A 20,608-nucleotide genomic window follows, 5' to 3' on the forward strand; every position below is an offset into this window, starting at 1 on the left:
ATATGTTTCTGGTTTGTACCTGAATCTAAATAGAAGCAGCAGGAGTCTAAGGAAACGATACTCAAATATGTGCTTTGAGAAAATCAATGGACTGCTTTGACTGGCCAGGTCAATCAAAATAGCCTGTGCATACTGGAATAGCCTAACATAACTGTAGAGAGACTGACGGCTTAGGAAGCATGACTGCCAAATATGTTGTAACTGTTATTAATTTTGAATTTATTGAAAGGGAAGAGAAGAGAAGATTTGGCTATACTTCTAACTCTCAATGAGGAATCAAGGTTTGATGTTTTAGCCAGTAGTTGAACGCATGAGTCATTTGACCTTTTATAATCCACGATATCATTGCTCTTCAATTTGCACTCAGACTATGAAGCTCTTTCTATTTAATTTTATTTTTCTTAATTTTAATAGTCATGTTTTTTTTTATATCCCCTTTAATTCAATGGAGGTTTTGTCAGTGAGAAATAGCAATTAAATCATTGCTAGTTGATCTTCATTCAATATTAAATATCAATATTCAGACATTTTGCAGTTCCACCTAAATCTGATAAATTTCCATTGTGATAATTAAATATCAAAACAATGATATGAATTGTATCAAATTCAAATTTATTATAGTTAGATGCTTAACTCCTTTAAATCTTGATTTCTCTTTCCACAACTGACAGGTGTTTGGTTTCTGAATTACTAGTCATGTTACAAAAATTAATTTCTTTTTTAGAGGAAGAAAACACCTCAATTTTTGAGCTCCAATACTAATTTTAGGAGCAAGATCAAATTATACTTCATTATATGTTATGCATATCATTAAATAAAATATTTTTCTAAATGCTTCTCTATAAAATTTGGATGGTATGCATTACTATGAATAGTGAGATGATAAAATGGCATGTTGTATTCACCCCAAAAAATAGTGACATGACACAGCTTTTCAAAAACCCCTTTGCCTGTTGCAGGGTTAGCAGTCAATATGGTAAATGGGATGGATACCATCACTCATGTCATTTTCTCATGCCATTCCCTTTGCTCCTTGAAACACAGAATCTACTTAAACACAGAACAAGGTATTTTCCATTATTAAATAAGGAATAGGCAAATCGGTAATTTGTTGCACAAGTAAAAAGAGCACACCTGAGGAGAATGGATGATTAGTACTAAACTGTCTCTGTTGAAGTCCCCCTTTCACACTCCTTGAAATAAAGATTATGTTACATCAAAGTGGCTAAAATCATGTGAAGACCTAATCACTAGTAAATTGTTTAAGCAAAGATCTGAACTAAGCAGTTTCTCTTTATCATTTGGATTTTAGCTGACAAAGAGACCCAAACTTTTGATAAATATAAGGATCTCACAATGTGGTAGAGACCATGCTATGCTTTTATCAAATCATTACATTTTACGTCTACACAGAGACTGTTTCCCACATTTGCATCTAGGTAGAGCCATAAAACAAATTCTAATCTGTAGAATATGGGCAGAAGTGATCTCCATTTCATCTTTTATTACTCTTCAGATGTCTGAAGGAAAAGAATCCAGTGAAGAACTCTCAGATCTTTGCATAGTGAAAACCCCTTGAAGCCTGATCTATGAATCACTTTATGAACACCCAGATAGTTTAATGTATGGCTCTTCGTGACTATTACCAGAACCATAGGATATGTTCCTCCCAATGTCATTCCTTATAAGTAGTCTATAGTTGATTAAGAGATTTTAATTAATCGAGAAACAAAAACAAATCCCTATATACACTTACATAAAACAAGAAACTAGTATAAAATTCTTATGTACTTTTGAAAATTCTTGAGAAAATTAAATCTTTAGATATCCATTTGTTGTACCACAACCATTGATCAAGAAATATATACCATAAGGGGTGCCTGGGTGGCTCAGTCAGTTGAGCGACCGACTTCAGCTCAGGTCATGATCTCACGGTTCGTGGGTTCAAGCCTCACATCGGGCTCTGTGCTAACAGCTCAGAGCCTGGAGCCTGCTTCGGATTCTGTGTCTCCCTCTCTCTCTGCCCCTCCCACACTCACACTCTGTCTCTCTCTGTCTCTCGAAAATAAATAAATGGAAAAAAAAGAGTGTTTAAGAGATATATAATAGTCTTCCTTTTGTTATTTATATATACTTAATGTTGGAGGTTATTTCAGATGCAGAGCATTCAGACCTCACAAACTGTCACATCCCAACTTGCTCAATACTTGCTTCATTAAATGATTTTTATTCTATGAATTTCACACCCAGGCCACAGAGCTATAATTAAGAAAGGACAATAGGTACTATACCCTATTTCACCCAAATTTAGACAGTGCAAACATGAAAATAATAATTGTAAAGTGTTGGTACCTACTTAGTAAAAATGATTAGCTAAAATAAGAAGTTACCAGATGGCACACATGGTTAATAATGCCCATCTGTGAGTCACACCGTGAATAACAGAGTTGATTTGAGGGCACATTTAGTGTTGTTTATACCAAATATTATAATAGATTACTATATCTCTGTGGAGCCATGTTCCCTTTTGGGTGTATTGCACACTAGTCTCTTAAGCCTAATTCTAGCAGAGTGTATGTTTTTGTTCTTGCAGAAGAGATAAACAAAATGTGCTAAGATTTGTGGGAGCAGAGAAACTGTGTTCACAACTCCTGTTGGCCTTACCTTGTCCCCTTCCCCATGAGACTAGTAAGTAAAGACAATTTGTAATAAATTAGTTTTTAGTGGAAAGAGATACAGCTGGTTGAATAGAAAGATAAAAAGATAGACACAGAGATACGAATAATTGATCCAGAATATAGTATTCTAGTATCCAGATGAAGTACTTTAGATTCTGAAATACATAATTATAAGTATACTATAGGAGTTAAATGCTTGAGATTTAAAGCTAGACTACGAAAGTTTAAGACTCATCTCCTTTTCTTACCATCTATATGACTTAGACAAGCAGATTAACTTTTCTGAAGCTAAATTATTCCTTCTTATCCCACCTAGAAAGTTGAGATAGTAACAACTATATTACCTACCCACAAGGGTAGTTGGGAAATAGAAATATTCTATTTTAAGGCATTTAGAACATATTTTTAATATAATAAGCATAATATTGGTTTGACTGATTTAATACCTGTGATTTTTTTTCTACTACTTAAATAGAATATTTGGCTTGTGTGACCTTTGTACTATTTTCTAACACAGTGTGATAAGAATTAAAGCTAACTTTTAAATGCATTTACAATGTAATATAATGCATTAGTATGTAACAAATGTAGTGCAAATTGGCAGGAAAATGTAATTTGAACCATTATCCAATTGAGAATAGCTTGAAGACCAAGGAATCTATAAGCACGTATATACTCATAATTGAATGCATATCTATTTTTATCCTGCTGATGATCTAAGCTATATCTGCTGTCACTAGAGCTCATTTGATCTTTTTTTTCCTGCCATGAAATCTACTATAAGTGATGAAAGGTGAAGGGTACCTAGGTGAATTGCCAGTGGCCTCCTTCAGATTTCCAGAAAATCTTGAACTTGTGATAAATCCAGACATGTCAACACTGCCTTGTAACTTGTTCGCAACTGCTCTGCAAGACTAGCAAACATTTCTAATAAATTTTAACCTGATAAACAGGCAGCGTCTTGCAATACAAGTAGTACATGACTCCAAATGTCACATGATCACAAGTGAACCAATGGTTCTTCTCTCTCTCTCCCTAACCCCCAACCCCTTCTTATTGCTACAGGATTGTGGGTGATCATCTCCCATGCTCGTATGCTTGGTCTCAGGCTGCGGTGTTTGGCAGAAATCAGTGATTTTTCAGAATGTTGGAAGGTGCCACAACTTGCATTAGTGTATTTTTTGTCACTTTAAAGCACTTATGACAGTCCTTTGCTTTTTACATACAAGAGTACACTTAGGAATGCTTTTCTTCATTCTAGGTCAGGTCGCCAGCAGATATAGACCCTTTCCTCTGCTGTCTTATTGCCAGTTACATTAAATACAATATATGACAAGAGTTTATTAATACTGTACTGTAGTCAACATCCATGTGAGCATATACAATGGTCCCCATGCAGAAAAAGATTCCACTGAGCCAACAGATAGCAGTGACTGTTAGTTATAGTGAAAATCATCCTACACAATAACCCTCCTCTCTCTTGTCTCTCTCACACCATCCACGAAGGTTTTCAAAGGTAAGTGCAAGCTAAATTGTTTATTTTTCTTTGTATTTTGTGTTTTCTATGTTACCTTATGTTATATTGCAGTATGTAATCATTTTTATATGAATATTTTTGGTTTTGTGGAACAAATCATCTGAGTTTCCATTATTTCCTATGGGGAAATTTGCTTTGATATACAAGTGCTTTGAATTATAAGCATGTTTCCAGAACAAATTATGCTCAAAAACCAAAGTTTTACTGTATTCTTAAACATATAAACATTCAGTATTATGGAAATGTAATCTCCAGTTATTTTCATCACTTTCTTCCAAGTGTATGATAATCTCAGTTCTACTTCCTGCTGCTGTAACACCTAATCCCATGTGTTTTTTTGTTTGTTTGGTTTTTGTTTTGTTTTGTTTTGTTTTGTGGGTTTTTTTTTTTTACTCCCCATTGACTGAATTTCTCTGACACTTGTTACATGTAACCATTACTTCCTCCCAAATCTGTCTCTTCTCTTGACTTCTGTGACCCTGAAATTTCTGTTTCTTCTTCCTTCTCCTCAGTTTCCCTCTCAGACTACTATGCTATTTAGGATTTGATCTGCCCCCTAGAATTACTCTAACTCCCATTTGCTTCTATTCATCATATTTTCATTCAATATCATTTGGCCAAACTTACCTGAGTTGTGTGATATAGGGAAACCAGTGAACAGCAATGGCTCCAGTGTGTCCTTCAGATCCCATTGGAGCCATTGTTGTGAGGTCAGATAAGATTGAACAGCAGGTATGAACAGAGTTGTAGTCAGATAATGATAATCACACCAGTAGTTAATGTTTAAGAAGAGCTCATTCTGTGGTGGACATTGCACAAGCAACCTACATATTCAGGTTCACAGTCAGTCCTCTGAAACTCTTTCAGTCAACTGTGTTTTGCATTTTGGATTTTCCAAATTTTCGGATGCTAGTTCATTGAGTACACTATATAATTAGCAGTATCTTCGAATCAAACTTAAATGTTCACACTATGTATAATAAATAAGGATTACAGATAGCCTTTCTACAAGTCTGGTCAAATTTTGCCATCACTGATTTTGCAACAAGATTGTCAAAAACAACAAAACAAAACAAAACCTTTCAGTTTTCAGAACTTTGTGGATTTCAGAATTGTAGAAAAAAGTATTCTGTGCCTAAATAATCTCATTCAGTCAGTGTAAATTTATTACAGTACTATTATTATTCACATTTACAGTCTGGAAACCTGGGATGCACAAATAAAATAATCTAAGAATACATATACATAATATACATAATATACACAAATGGTATGTATATGTATATGACAAAGCTAGTAGTTGAACCCCAAGCCTCTTTGAACAGTCCATTCATTTCATGATCCCCTCAATACAGTGCCTCAGTGAGGATAATCTGAGAAATATCAGTGCTCTTTGACGCAAATCTCACTAAACCAAATCGAAAAAAAAGTCTAATTGCTTTTTATGTTTCAATAATATTTATATGCCTATGATCCCCAAATCCATCTGCAGAGTTTGCATCTCTCTGGATGTTTCCAGACCAGTATTGCTAACTACCTAGGTGTATGTCTATTCTCATGACCCTCAGGCTCCTCTAAACCCGGATGTTCAGAATTCTATCAGAACTTTTGCTGCCAATTAAGAACTTCCTACATTAGCCTTTAAAGGTAAATCTGCTTCAAGTCCTTCCCTCTTTGTTACCAAGATTACACTTAAAGCCATTTTATTTAATTATACTACTTCTGTGCAATAATGCTATCTCAGCAGTTGCCAATATGTCTAAAATAATTTTCAAATTCCTTAACATGTCAGGAAATGGTTTCCTAGATCTGACCCAATTTTTTTAACCATTTTAATTACACCTCCTACCATTCCCACAATCTCCTCTCTAATCTAGTCATTTTGAGCCTCCAATTCATTTTTGTTGCCTGTGATCTTTTTGTGCCCAGGTATGTTAGTACACATAGACCTTCCTGCCTGGACTATGTCTCTTCTTCTGTTCCTCCTGAGAAGAATGTAGTCTCATAAATTACTGAAGCAGAGATAACTGTTCTCACTTTTAGGCTCAGGTGGCACTTTATTTAATGTTTGAGACAATAATCATCACACTTCATTTTATTTATTCAAGTATGTTTGCCACTCACTAATTCCAGTTTCTAGGTGACAGAGATCAGTAAAAACATAGCCTGCCATAACCTTCACCCATACAATGTTAAACATATGGTGAATATTCGCTGAATAGATGAATTAGAATTTTAATTTAATTTAACATGTTGTGAAATACATCAGTAATAAGCCACATTCTACTGTTAATTATCTCTGTTCATTAAAAATAAATAAATAAATAAATAAATAAATAAATAAATAAATAATCAATCAGGAGTTAATCCCTGTAGGTTTGGGATCACTCTGTGTGACCTAGACAAATCTTAGAAATTCATGGGAAAATTATCCTCCATACCTGCCTCCTCCCGTTCTATTCCCTACTTTTATTGACATGAAAGGGTAATTAATGGATAGCTCAACAGCGAATCATCCAGAGTTATGTAATGCTGCATAAAATAAAATAATTTCAATTAAATTTGCAAACTGAAAAGTAGTGGATTTGCTATTAGTAATCCAAAGCAAGTCACTGAAATGCTTTTTGGGTAAAAAGATGACGACACTTTAAAGTTATGTTAACTAGCTTCATGAGAATTTAAGATGCACTAGATGAGATGAAGCATTCTACTTTTGCTTATCACACCATGAAGAAAGTGATACTTCGTTACTAATTCAGGGTCATTCTCATCTTCTGTTAGTAAATCTTCTATCCTTTTGTTAAAACGAAGCCACCCATACAGGCTTAAAAAGCATAACTACTAAAAGAGGGAAGGAAATAAAATAAAGCAGAGCAACATTAAATATTTAATTTTGTTTATTAAAACACCAATTGGAGGGGGCGCCTGGGTGGTTCAGTCAGTTAAGCCTCTGACTTCAGCTCAGGTCATGATCTGATGGTTTGTGAGTTCAAGCCCTGCGTCAGGCTCTCTGCTGACAGCTTGGAGCCTTGGGGCCTGCTTTGGATTCTGTGTTTTCCTCTCTCTCTGACCTTCCCCCACTCACACTCTGTCTCTCTCTGTCTCAAAAATGAATAAGCATTAAAAAATGTTTTTTAATTTAAAATGTCAGTTGGGGATGGTTACTACAATTAAAAATTATTCAAAACTTTTGAAGTTTTAGTTTGGACAATGATTATTCGGACACATAAAAACGGATGGAATTACATTTTAAGGAGATTAATGTATTAGTATACATGACATAAAGTCTGTTATCACATAATAACTTTTCATTAAAAATAAAAACTCTTTCAAAAGTAAACAGTGTGGCATATAAAACCACGAATTATTATACATCCCAGATGACTTCAAAAGTGCAGTCATTGTATTAAGGCAAACACTTATGTGAGAAGAAATGGGGAGGGAGCCTAGAAAGGCAGGGAGAACCATCAGACCATGCTTCAAATCTAAACCCAAGCAAAGGAAAGAGGTAGAGAAGGTAGAATGAAAGTATCCTAGATTGTTGTACAAGTTGATAAAGGTTCAATAGGGCCATCTGGAATCCATGAGCCAAAGCCAGCTATTAAAGAATTAGGTCGTCCAATAATGGACATGCCTTATTACTATTAACCACTGCACTTAGTTGTTGAGTGAGAGCTACCTATACTCCCCATATTTAGAAGCCTGTGAGGTGCATTCTCATGGACACTGAAGTATCTTTCTTATGTTTCTCTGAGATTCAATACCATGTGTTGGAACAACAGGAGAACTGGTAGATGTTAAATGTTCTGAATTCTACATTGCTAGGAGTTAGTTTCTTTATAAAAGGTTTAAACTATAAATTATCTAAGCTATCCACTGATTATAAAATATGCAACTTCTCTGCTCAGGTGACAGGGCAATGCCTGGTCAAAGAAAAATTAAACTTGAGTGTTTTCATTTAGAATCATTCTTACAGGTTTGTGTTTTCTAATAGATGCTCTAGGATGGTAGTTCATCACCCTTTCCTGATCTTTTTTCTCTTTCTCTCTTCCTTAACTGTAGACACTACAGATATTAATGCTTTCTATCAGTTCACTTGGAAGTAGGAAAGCTACATAATACAGTTCTGAAAATGAAATGTAAAAGGATATTTCTTAGGAAAGAGAGTTAAGACTGGTTTTCTTTTCCAATAAAAATAAAGAGAGGTGCCTGAGCACCACTCCTTCCTCTGTTTTCTGCCTTGAATGTGGAAAGTATGTATCTCAAACTATAATTGCTAACTAGCAACTGTGGTGACAAGTATGTTAACAGAAGTCACCATGCAAAAGACAGTGTGATGAAAGAGCACTGAGCAGCCTGATACACATCCAAATATTTTGCATTCATAGTATCAAATATTCCCCCCTACCTGCATGGGTTCCATCCCTGAAGTGATCTGACTTGTCTGCTCTCACCATAAACACCTGATATTTTTATAACATTCCTTAATTGTTACAAACACATCCAAAATTACCTTTATTGTGTCTCATTCCTTTGACATATATGTATTTTGACTACATGGCTAGCTAGTGTGACACATAAACACATGGTAGAGTATTAAAGGACAACAAAGAGTTAATGTTTGTACTTTTACAGGGCCTTCTGGAGAATCAGTATCTTATTTCTAAAACAATTTTTGTTTTAAATAAGGAGGCATCATTTTAAAAATTCCTTCATCTCCCACCAGGATGGCAGTTATAAACTCTGCATTTACTAAGGACTCATCCTAGAACCAATAAATATTTATCAGATTTCTGAGACTTCTAAATTTAAAATAGTTTACTTATATGAATTTTGTTTGGGTCGAGTATGTTGAGTTGAAATATATTTTTGAGGGAACTGGAAATGGAAGAAAAAAAAAATCCAGAAGTTGTAGGTGTTATGTTGGAAGTGTTTTATTTCTGATAAAAAATACTTATTTTATTTTTAACTCCAATTTAGGATATTTTATTTAAAAATTTTAAGACTAACAAAGGACCAATTTACACCATCTGCTTCAGTTTCACTCTGATGCAGATTTTCTCTCCATTTTTTTTTCCTCTTTAAATAGACACTCTGTTTGGCACCTTGTGCTTTAGTACATGCCTTTGAGTAAAAAAAAAAAAAAAAGTAGTTTGTCTGCCTTCCTGTCAAACCAATATTTATTCACAAATATCTGTTTTGTTGCTTTCTCACATAAAACCATATAGCACTTTTCCCATGTGAAAAGTTGGCTAGTTGGTGGTAGTGTGCGGTGCCAGCTGGAGCTTTTACAGTTTTTAGTAAGCCCGCTGCTTTCATGATGGACAAATTGTTCCCTGCCTTTAGTTTTACTTTTATTTTGTCTAATGAAAGTGCATTCCTTTTGCTCTAATTGTGAGAGGAGAGGGTATTGCCTGCTATATTCTACATGTACACATTTTGATTGCTCAGTTAACAATAAACAATAGCATTGCTTTTGAAACTATTATCCTGGTGAACTGTTCTTGAGACATAGGTCAGCCAGACACTAACATGCATTGCTTTGTAAGAAACCTTTCAAATATCTTAGAAGAGTTCATTGGAACTCCAAACATGGAAGAGTTGCTGGAAGGGTTGACCAGGATATTTAACTCACAAGACATATTTTCTGTGTTGTTACTGCTGTGCTTCTCTAACATTTCTGCCTGACCCTACTGCTGCTTTAGGAAAGTTAGTCTCAGAACTGCTTATCCTGCCTCAGCTTTGGGACTATTTGACAGTGAGTGGGAATACCATAAATTTATTTCTCTAAGTTATTTGACTATATTTTTGAAAGAAAACTTGAAATATGAATGGTAAAGCAAGAAAAGTCCCAGTATAATGAAAATTTACTAATTGTTCTTGGCTATTTATAAGATTCTTTCATTTAGAGGAGAAGAATGCTTCTGTTTATGTCATTGTCATAGATCATTTCTCAGCCTATGTGACACTTGGAACACAAACTAATTTCAGCACTGATTAAACAGAAAATTTTTAGTTTTAAAAGTTACCATATAAATGTCCATTACCTTAAAGAGAATTAAAATTTATCTATTAATAACATTTCCACTAACTTGCAAGTTGAACTAAAAAACAAAAACAAAAACAAAAAACAATCTAAGTCAGATTGTATACACAGCCTAAGACTTTGGAAATTAAGATATTGCTAAGTAGTGAATGGATGTTCCTAAAATCTTGTAAGATAGGAATAAGAAGGACACAGGAAAAGAAAACAATGTCTACTTTTGTTAAAATGTGATTATCAAATATCCTTCTTTGTAGTGCACTCTTACCTATACCAGGTTAAAAAGAAGTTGAAGAACACTTCTTTTTTTCCCTCAAAAGTATATATTTTAGCCAAAGAATTTACCAAGGGAAAGAGTATTCACATAAAACCTACTAATTTATTCACCCACTCAAAATTACTACTAAGTAAACTGCTATACACATGAGCTATGTACATATCACCAAATCAATTTTATTCTAAGGTTTTGACTATTTCTTAACTGTGCTAATGAGAAAAGTGAATAATGGTTAGGCTAGTATTTTGAGGGGGATACTGTGGATCTTAGACTATGTTTGTATACTTCAATAATGAAGTTAACAGTTGAAAACTAAGTTAAATGTAAATAAAAAGGAAAATTATACCTAATGACAGTTTATTCTGTCTTTAGATATCTTACAACATGGGATCATACGTTAAGTTTTAAGTTAAAAGGGATCTAGATATATGACAAAAAAATATTCAGATTTATTGTACTACCAAGGAAAATAGGTACTGTTAGTGATCCACAGATGCAATGCAAATTTATCACTGGTGAAGTTATTTATCTTGTATATACATACGTGTGTGTGTGTGTGTGTGTGTGTGTGTGTGACATACCCATACTTCCCTTTCAGATTACTTGGAATATTTTAATAAGGAGTTAATTTTTGAGATTTTCTTCTTGAACTGATTAAGGGAGTGCGATTGAGTATATTTAAAAATTTTTATCTAAGTACATATGTAAAAATATCTATCTAGACAGATATTTAGATTCCACATGCAATTATTATTTTACCTTCATTTTTTGAGGCATAATGTACAAATCATGTACAAATATCAGTCTTACAATAAAAATAAAGGCTTTAAATACTATTATCAAATTATTTAAGCAAGTTAATATTTAAATTCCTGCCATCAACTATTACAACTGGAATTGTAATTCTGGATGTTCAGATTTTTCAATAAATTGCAGAATGGATGTTCCTAAGACAAAAATTCTATATGCTATTGATTTATAAATTAAAAAAGCAAATGCTGAGAAATAAAAAGTAAATGGGTATAACCCTTGATTCTGACTGACTCCATTTTTGTTACCATTTATCCCAATTCTATTCTTACAAAACAATGCATGAACAAACAAACCAAAAACACAACTGTTCTATCAGTTTAAAATTTGTGTGGGTTTGGTTTAAATATATATTTTAGTGGATTAAAAAATAGAATCCATACAAGGCTAGGAAGACACTTTCTGTTACTTCATTATTTTGAAATGGATTATATCTTTTTTTTCTAAGACATAAGTGTTTTTATTTTTTTTAGTTTTTATTTAAATTAGTTACTTAAATACAGTGTATATTTGTTGCAAGTGTACAATATAGTGATTCAACAATTCCATATAACACCCTGTGCTTATTACAAGTGCACTCCTTAATCCCTATCACCTATTACACCCATCCCCCCACCCACATCCCTTCTAGTAACCATCAGTCTGTTCTCTACATTTAAGAGCTTATTTCTTGGTTTGCCTCTTTCTCTGTCTCCTGTCTCTCTTTTTCTTTGCTTGTTTGTTTTGTTTCTTAAATTCCACACATTAGTGAAATTATACGGTATTTGCCTTTCTGTGAATGATTTATTTCACTTAGCATAATACTCTCTAGCTCCATCCATGTCATTGCAAATGGCAAGATTTCTTTTTTGTATGGCCGAGTAATATTCCAGTGCACATATATACCACCTCCTCATTATCCATTCATTAGTCAATTAGCATTTGGACCATGCTTCCATAGTTTGGCCACTATAGATAATGCTGCACTAAACATCTGGGTGCAGGTATCTCTTTGAAACAGTATTTTAGTATTTTGAGGGTAAATATTTACTAATGTAATTGCTGGATAGTGAGGTAGTTCTATTTTTAATTTTTTAAGGAACCTCCATACTGTTTTCCATGGTGGTTCATATCACATTGCATTCCCACCAAGAGAGCACATGGATTCCTTTTTCTCCATATCTTCACCAACACCTGTTGTTCATTGTGTTGTTGATTTTTGCCATTCTGACAGGTATGAGGTGATATCTCATTATAGTTTTGATTTGAATTTCCCTGATGATCAGTGATGTTGAGCATCTTTTCATGTGTCCATTAGCCATCTCTATGTCTTGGAGAAATGCCTACTCAAGTTTTCTGCCCATTTTTAAATTGATTTATTCATTTTTAGGGTGTTGAGCTTTAAAAGTTTTTTATATATTTTGGGTTTTTTTTAATTTTTTTTAATGTTTATTTATTTTTGACAGAGAGAGAGAGAGATGGAGCATGAGCAGGGTAGGGGCAGAGAGAGAGGGAGGCACAGAATCCAAAGCAGGCTTCAGGCTCTGAGCTGTCAGCACAGAGCCTGACGCGGGACTCGTACTCACAGACTGTGAGATCATGACCTGAGCCGAAGTCGGACGCTCAACTGACTGAGCCACCCAGGCGCCCCGAAAAAGTTTTTTATATATTTTGGATTCTAACCCTTTATCAGACATGTCATTTGCAAATACCTTCTCCAATTCCCTAGGTTGCCTTTTAGTTTTACTGATTGTTTCCTTTGTTGTGCAGAAACTTTTTATCTTGATAAAGTCCCAATAGTTTATTTTTGCTTTTGTCTTCCTTGTCTCAGGAGACAAAGCTAGAAAGAAGTTGCCACAGTCCCTGTCAAAGACATTACTGCCTGTGTTCTCCTCTAGGATTTTTATGGTTTCAGGTCTCACATTTAGGTCTTTCATCTATCTTAAGTTTGTTTTTGTGTATGGTGTAAGAAAGTGGTCCAGTTTCATTCTTTGGCATGGTGCTGTTCAGGTTTCCCAACCATTTGCTGAAGAGACTTTTTCCCATCAGATATTCTTTCCTACTTTGTCAAAGATTAATTGACCATATAGTGGTGGGTTTATTTCTAGGTTTTCTATTGTGTTTCATTGATCTATGTGTCTATTTTTCTGCCATTACCATACTGTTTTGATCACTACAGCTTTATAATACAACTTGAAGTCCAGAATTGTGATGCCTCCAGCTTTGCTTTTCTTCTTCAATGTTTCTTTGGCTATTGAGGATATTTTGTGGTTTCATAGAAATTTTTGGATTGTTTGTTCTAGCTCTGTGAAAAATGCTCTTGGTATTTTGATAGGGATTGCATTAAATGGGCAGATTGCTTTGGGTAGTACAGACATTTTAGCAATATTTGTTCTTCTGATCCATGAGCATGGAATGTCTTTCCATTTCTTTGTGTCCTCTTCAATTTCTTTCATCAGTATTTTATAGTTTTCAGAGTATACGTCTTTCATCCATTTGGTTAGGTTTATCCCTAGGTATATTATTATTTCTGGTGCAATTGTAAATGGGATTGATTCCTTAATTTCTCTTTCTGCTGCTGCATTATTGGTGTATATAAATGCAACAGATTTCTGTACATTGATTTTGTATCCTGTGACTTTACTGAATTTGTGTATCAGTTCTAGCAATTTTTGGTGGAGTCTTTCAGGCTTTCTATATGGAGTATCATGACATCTGCAAACAGTGAAAGTTTAACTTCTTCCTTGCTAATTTGGATGGCTTTTATTTCTTTGTGTTGTCTGATTGCTGTGGCTAGAATTTAAGAAATATGTTAAATAACAGTGGTTAAGAGTGGACAGCACTGTCTTGTTCCTGACTGTAGAAGAAAAGCTCTCAGTTTTTCCCCAATGGGGATGATATTAGCTGTGGGTTTTTCATAATTGGATTTTATTATATTGTGATATATTCCTTCTAAACCTACTTTGTCAAGGGTTTTTACCATGAATGGATGTTGTACTTTGTCAAATGACTTTTCTACATCTGTTGAAATGATCATATGGCTCTTATCCTTTCTTTGATTAATGTGTTGCATTATGTTGACTGATTTGCAAATACTGAACCAGTCTTGTAACCCAGGAATAAATCCCACTTGATTCTGGTAAATGATGTTTTTAATGTATTGTTGAATTTGGTTTGCTAGTATTTTGTTGAGAATTTTTCCATCCATGTTCATCATGGATATTAGTCTGTAGTTCTCTTTTAGTGGAGTCTTTATCTGGTTTTGGTATCAGGGTAATGCTGGCCTGATAGAATGAATATGAAAGTTTTCCTTAGTTTTCTATTTTTTGGATTAGTTTGAGAATAGGCATTAACTCTTCTGTAAGTACTTGGTAGAATCCCCCTGGGAAGCCATGTGGTCCTGGACTTTGGTTTCTTGGGAATTTTTTGATTATTGATTCAATTTCTCTTCTGGTTATTAGTTTGTTCAGATTTCCTATTTCTTCCTGTTTCAGTTTTGGTAATTTACATGTTTCTAAGAATTTATCCATTTCTTCCAGAGTGTCCAATTTGGTGGCATATAGTTTTTCATAATATTCTCTTATAGTTGTTTGTATTTCTGTGATGTTGGTTTTATTTCTCCTCTCTCATTTGTGATTTTATTTATTTGGGTCTTTTCTCTATTCTTTTTGATATGTCTGGCTAGATAGACATTTATCTTGATCAATTGTCTAGTTATATAAACTATTCTGATAGAGAAGAGTTTTTGAGAGATATATAAATTAATTTCAAAGGAGCTTACATATATGATTTGCATATACATATTTAAAATAAATTTTCACCAAAATAACATATGTACATGGTAAAAAATAAAATTGCACAGAGTATCTTAAAAGAAAAAAAAATACCACTAAGTTTTCACAACCCTGCTTTTTCTACCTCTGCACCACTCCTTTGAGGCAAATTATTTGGTATCTTTCTTATTTTAGCTCTTCTGATAATTTCCTGCATGAATCTTAAAAGTATGCCTACACTTTACTTATTGATATATCAAATTTGGGCAGTGCATGATTATGTCCTGATTTATCTATTTTTTACTCTTCTTAGCTTTCATACTTATATTTTAACTTATCCATTTTAAGCTTAATTAATGTAATAAAAACTCTTTGTCTTGTTTCCTATATTTCTGACAATATTTTTTGATTCCCCACCTTGTAAGAAAGTTATGTTAGAAATTCTATTCTTTCCTCTACCATTCCTGACAATTTCAAGTCCCACCCTCTGCTTATCTTCTGTCTTGGAGCTACAATCAAGACTTTCTGGTTTTGTCTTTAGGTTGATTCTTATATCTAAAAACTAAGATATTACGACTATTTCAATATTGTGCAATTTGGGATCAAGTATTTCAGTAGGATTACATTTCCTCCTCACCTATATTGTCTTAAACCTGAGCCACAGTAAGTCAGTATTCTTAGCATTTACGATTACACGTATGCTATTTTTAAAGATCATTATTTGCTACATGTAATAGTTTCATTTTCTTTTTAATATCTGAATTAGCCTTATTTTTCTTTGTTTTTATTTCATATGAGTTTTTAGTTTAATTGTGTGTGTGCATATGTGTTGTGCCTATTAATTATACCAACCCTCAAGTCAGTCAACCTTTCTGTACTACCAAGTTTCCTTTATACCTAGATTCTTCTCTATGGAGCCCTCCATTATCGTGTTAAATTATTCCTTATTCATTACCTTAACAAGTGTTTTTCAGTACTGTTTAGATAACAGATATAATTTTAGGCATTAGGGTTATCAGCAGCTGTATGTTCCCTAGGCTTTCATTTGGGGACTTTTTTTTTTTCCCCACTACTTTTATACGTTAGAGCCTAGGTTGTTCAAGATCCTGTGCCTTACTTCTTGATTTTTGTTTCATTTTATTGGAGAATATCCTGAAGTAAAGATGGGTATACCTAAGCAACATTTTTGAGTTCATCAATATTTGAATGTGGTTTTATTCAGCCTTCACGAATTGATTTGTATTCATCTTTCTAGACTCCAAATTTTCCTTCAGTCTTCAAGACATTCCTCCATTGTCTTCTTGCATCAATATTTCTGATGGCTAATATGATAGTACTTTATAGAGGGCTTTTCTTTGACTCAGAAACCTTAGGGTCCAGGGTGCCTGGTGGCTCAGTCAGCCAAGCATCTGACTTCGGCTCAGGTCATGATCTCAGACTTCGTGAGTTTGAGCCCTGTATTGGGTTCTGTGCTAACAGCTCAGAGCCCGGAGCCTGCTTTGGGTTTGGTGTCTCCCTCTCTCTCTGTTCCTCCTCTGCTTTTGCTGTCTCTCTCTTTCTCTCTCACAAATAAAGATGAAAAATTAAAATAAAAAAAAAAAAAGAAAACCTTAGGATCCTTTATTTGGGCATAGATTTCAAAAATTTTTCAAGACTAAAGCTTTCACCCCTTCTCTGCTTTTGAAACTATTGTCTAGTATTTCATTGATCATTACTTCTTTCATCTTTTTTTCTGTTCTCTCATTCTGGAACTTTCACATTTCAAATCCCCAGTGTTTATTCTTATTCCCTGATATTTACTGCTTTTTACTAAGATAACAATATCTTCTATATGCTTTACATTCTCAAATAATCCTGCAAATAATGTGCACAATTTGAAATATATTTTCTCTAGTCTCTTTTCTTATGTTTCCTCCAAGGTTAGTATTTTTATTTGACTTCAATCTTTCTATTTCATGCCACCTATTCTTCAAATAGACCAGCTTACTGACTCTGTTTATACTAAAGCATTAGGCTTGAGTAGCTGATATGTGCTTCCTTCATTGCTGTACAAGTAAATCTTTTTTTTTTTTTTTCAGTAAATCCTAGAAGGCATTTTAGTAAATATCCCCAATTGAAGGATCAATGAGATTTCTTAAAGTATTATAAAGATTTAATCAGGAAAAGAGATCAAAAGAGTAATAGCTAAAATAGACATAAGAGCAAGAAACAGAATGATGTCGCTGTAGACAATAGTACATTCATATTTATTGGATGGGCACAGAGGTGACATATGTTTTAAGGGTGGCAATATGGGCAAGACCCCTACGACCTTGGACTTGCTTCAGCACAGACTGGAAAGAGAATCCAGTTAGAAAGCCCTATATTCTTCCAGATGAAAATTAAGATGGACCTGAATTTGAAAAGAATTGATAAGAAAAAAATAAGAAAACTATTAACCTAGGCATTTGGTAGTATGTGACTGTAACTAGAAAAGAAAAAAGCATACAAAATATGCAGAAAAAAATAATTTAACAGAGAGGAGAGAAAAATGGGTTAGGGCTGGCTCTTACGTTATGTAGCTTGGGTACCTGAAAAGATTATTCTTCTATTGATGACCATTCATGAAGAGAAATGATTGAGAATAAAAGATTTAATTTATAAATATTAATTATTAATTATATTGTAATATTAATTATTAATACTGATTTATTAACTTATCTTTGAATATGGTACATATGAGGGGACACTGGGTCATCTAGGTGGGATATAAAGCAAATAGTGTTTTTTTTAGAAATTTGAAGTCTACTAAAATAGTTAAGCTTTAAATTATAGACTAGATCATCAATTTCATATAGGTGGTAATCAAAAACATGATGATAGTTGAGAAAATATAGTAGGAACCAAAAACATGTGAAATAATATGAAGAAAACATCTTAAAAACAACCTAAATATAAAAGAGGTAGTACACGAAAGGCAATGAGAAAACTAAATATAGTTATCAGAAAATTAGGAGTTGTAAAAGAAAACATGAATATATGTCACCAGAGGAGGGAAATAGTATAGCAAATACTTTCTGACAGTGGAGCTTTGTACCAGTGGTCTCCTCTGTTGAAATGTTTGTTTACCTAATCCATGTAGGCTATCTCCTAATTATCTTTCAGGTCTATGCCTAGGTATAATCTTCTCACAGAGACTTTCCTAGACTACTCAGTCTAAAGTAAGTTCCACTATTATCGATTTCATAGTAATTGGCTTTTTTATTTATGTAAGTTTTCCTATCACAATGACCCTCATAAACATAGATGTGTTTGTTTGTTCATTCTTGTTTATTTGCACATTGTTTTTCCCTCTAGCTAGGAGAGCCATGGAGAAAAGTGTTCTTTATTTTATTAATCAATACACATCCTGAATTTAGCTCTGGTCTTGACACATAATAGTTGTTCAATAAATATTTCTTGAATGTATGAATGATATTACAGTAGACAAGAAGATAGGATAGGAAAAAATTCCGTTAGATTTGAATAAAAACATATTTTTGGATAGTTTATCATGAGAATTGGAGGTTGATTAATAATAATGGGAAGAAATTAAGTATTTATTGTGTTTTGAACATTGTATTAATTGTTTCTCATGTGTTCTTTTATTTAGTACTCAAGACAACAGTATGAAGCTGATATTATTTCTATCCCAATTCTAAACATTAGGATAGGTAAGTTAAGTTTCCTTAATGAAGATGTGTTGACACTAGGATTCAGCTCCATATTGTCCATGTAAATACTATCCTTTTCATAAGCCCTGATTTTACTGGGTGGAGAAGTAAATGGGAAGTAGTGCAGAGAGTGTGAATATATTCCATTTTTGAGAGTTTTAAGAATAAAATAATATCGTATTGAGGGTATTTGGAGAGATTACCTTACAGAACCTGAACATGTCTATATGTATGCTAAAACTAAGAGGCACTTCAGTTCTTGTTGGTAGATTTTGAAAGGAGAAAGGTCAATTGATGTAAAATCTTGAAGGGTTTGGTTGGTCATGTAATGATAGAGATGGCACTAAAGTAGTCTTAGACTAAAATAAAAAGGAAGATACTGAGGGTGGACATAATACATTTGTTGTTGAGAAGGCACACAAAGTTAAGACTTTACACATAAAGACTTCAGTGTTTGTTTTTTTGTTGTTGTTTTGTTTTTTTGTTTGTTTTGGAGGGGGGTAAGCATGTAGGAGAAAAGGCCATATGATAGGTCAGGAGATCATGAAGTGAAAAAAAAAATGGTCATCACTAAAACGTTGGTCAAATATAAGGCACTGAGAGTAAAGAAGTGCGAGAGTACTGGTGCACTATCTTCTAAATTTTATACCATAGAAAGGGGAAATCATTCTAACCAATGAAACTGCACCTAGGTAAATGAAAATATCTTCAGGAGAGTTATTAATTGCTTTTATGAGCTGTCTATGAAGTATTATTTAGATATCATACTGCACAGAGCACCTTGAGAATGATGAGTATTAAGATAATTAGAATTATTTGAGACATCCACTGGTCTAAAATGTAATGTTATTACCCTTAGCCTGTGGGCTACGTAAAAACAAAAACAAAAAGAGAAAAGAAAGAGGACTCTAGCATGTGTCATATTAAAATGTCAGTATAAGGACATTTACAAAGCATTTTGTTAAAAATTACTGCAAAACTGTGTTCAAAGTGTCTTACCTGATACTTAGTTGATATATAAGCAGAAAGTAGATCAACTTTTTTTTTTTTTTTTGCATTTCTTTGTGCACACATTATGTGTTCTCAGCTCAGTATAAGTTACTGTTGTGACTATAGGAGTAATAATAATAACATAGAACATGATCCTTGCCTTCAAGAGGCCAATAATGTATCTACAGTGACAGAAGAAAACCTATGAATTAATTAGAGAATACTTCTGAGATAAACTGTGAAATTGAATTACATATACAATAGAAGAAAAAGAAGGGAAAGGTCAAGGTCAGCTAAAGTAATCAAAAGAAAACTACAATTAGGTAGATTGGACCTAATCTGGCTCATGGGAAACAAATTAGATTTAGATGAAAAGAAGGAAGGTGAGTGAAAATCACAATAGCATAGTGCCTGGAGACAAGGCTTGAAGGTGATAAAGGGCAAGGGTCTTGAAGGACTTAAATGCTTCAGCAGGTAGCTGAAGTAATCAAACCACAGTCAAAAGCATTTGCACAAAAATTCTAGCAAATAAGAACCTGAGGAACTTGTAGCAGATAATTTTGACTGTTTGCAAAGTTAGGAACAGCAGACCGACCAGATGGGACTGCAGAAACCAGAGATGGGGTGGATCTTTTCAAAAATAGGCATCAAACTACCATAAAGTTGAAAAGAAGAGCCCAGGATGGTGGCAGGTTTTGAAAAGAATGGGCGGGAAGAAACATAAGCCACAATTTTGTTTTACAAAGCCACACTTGTACAAATGGAAACTCTTTAAATATGAAAGATGAGAGTGGAGAGTATAAAACTCAGAGAACTTCAACTTCCAATC

The sequence above is a fragment of the Neofelis nebulosa genome, chromosome 5 (genome assembly GCF_028018385.1).
Source record: "Neofelis nebulosa isolate mNeoNeb1 chromosome 5, mNeoNeb1.pri, whole genome shotgun sequence".
NCBI lineage: Eukaryota > Metazoa > Chordata > Mammalia > Carnivora > Felidae > Neofelis > Neofelis nebulosa.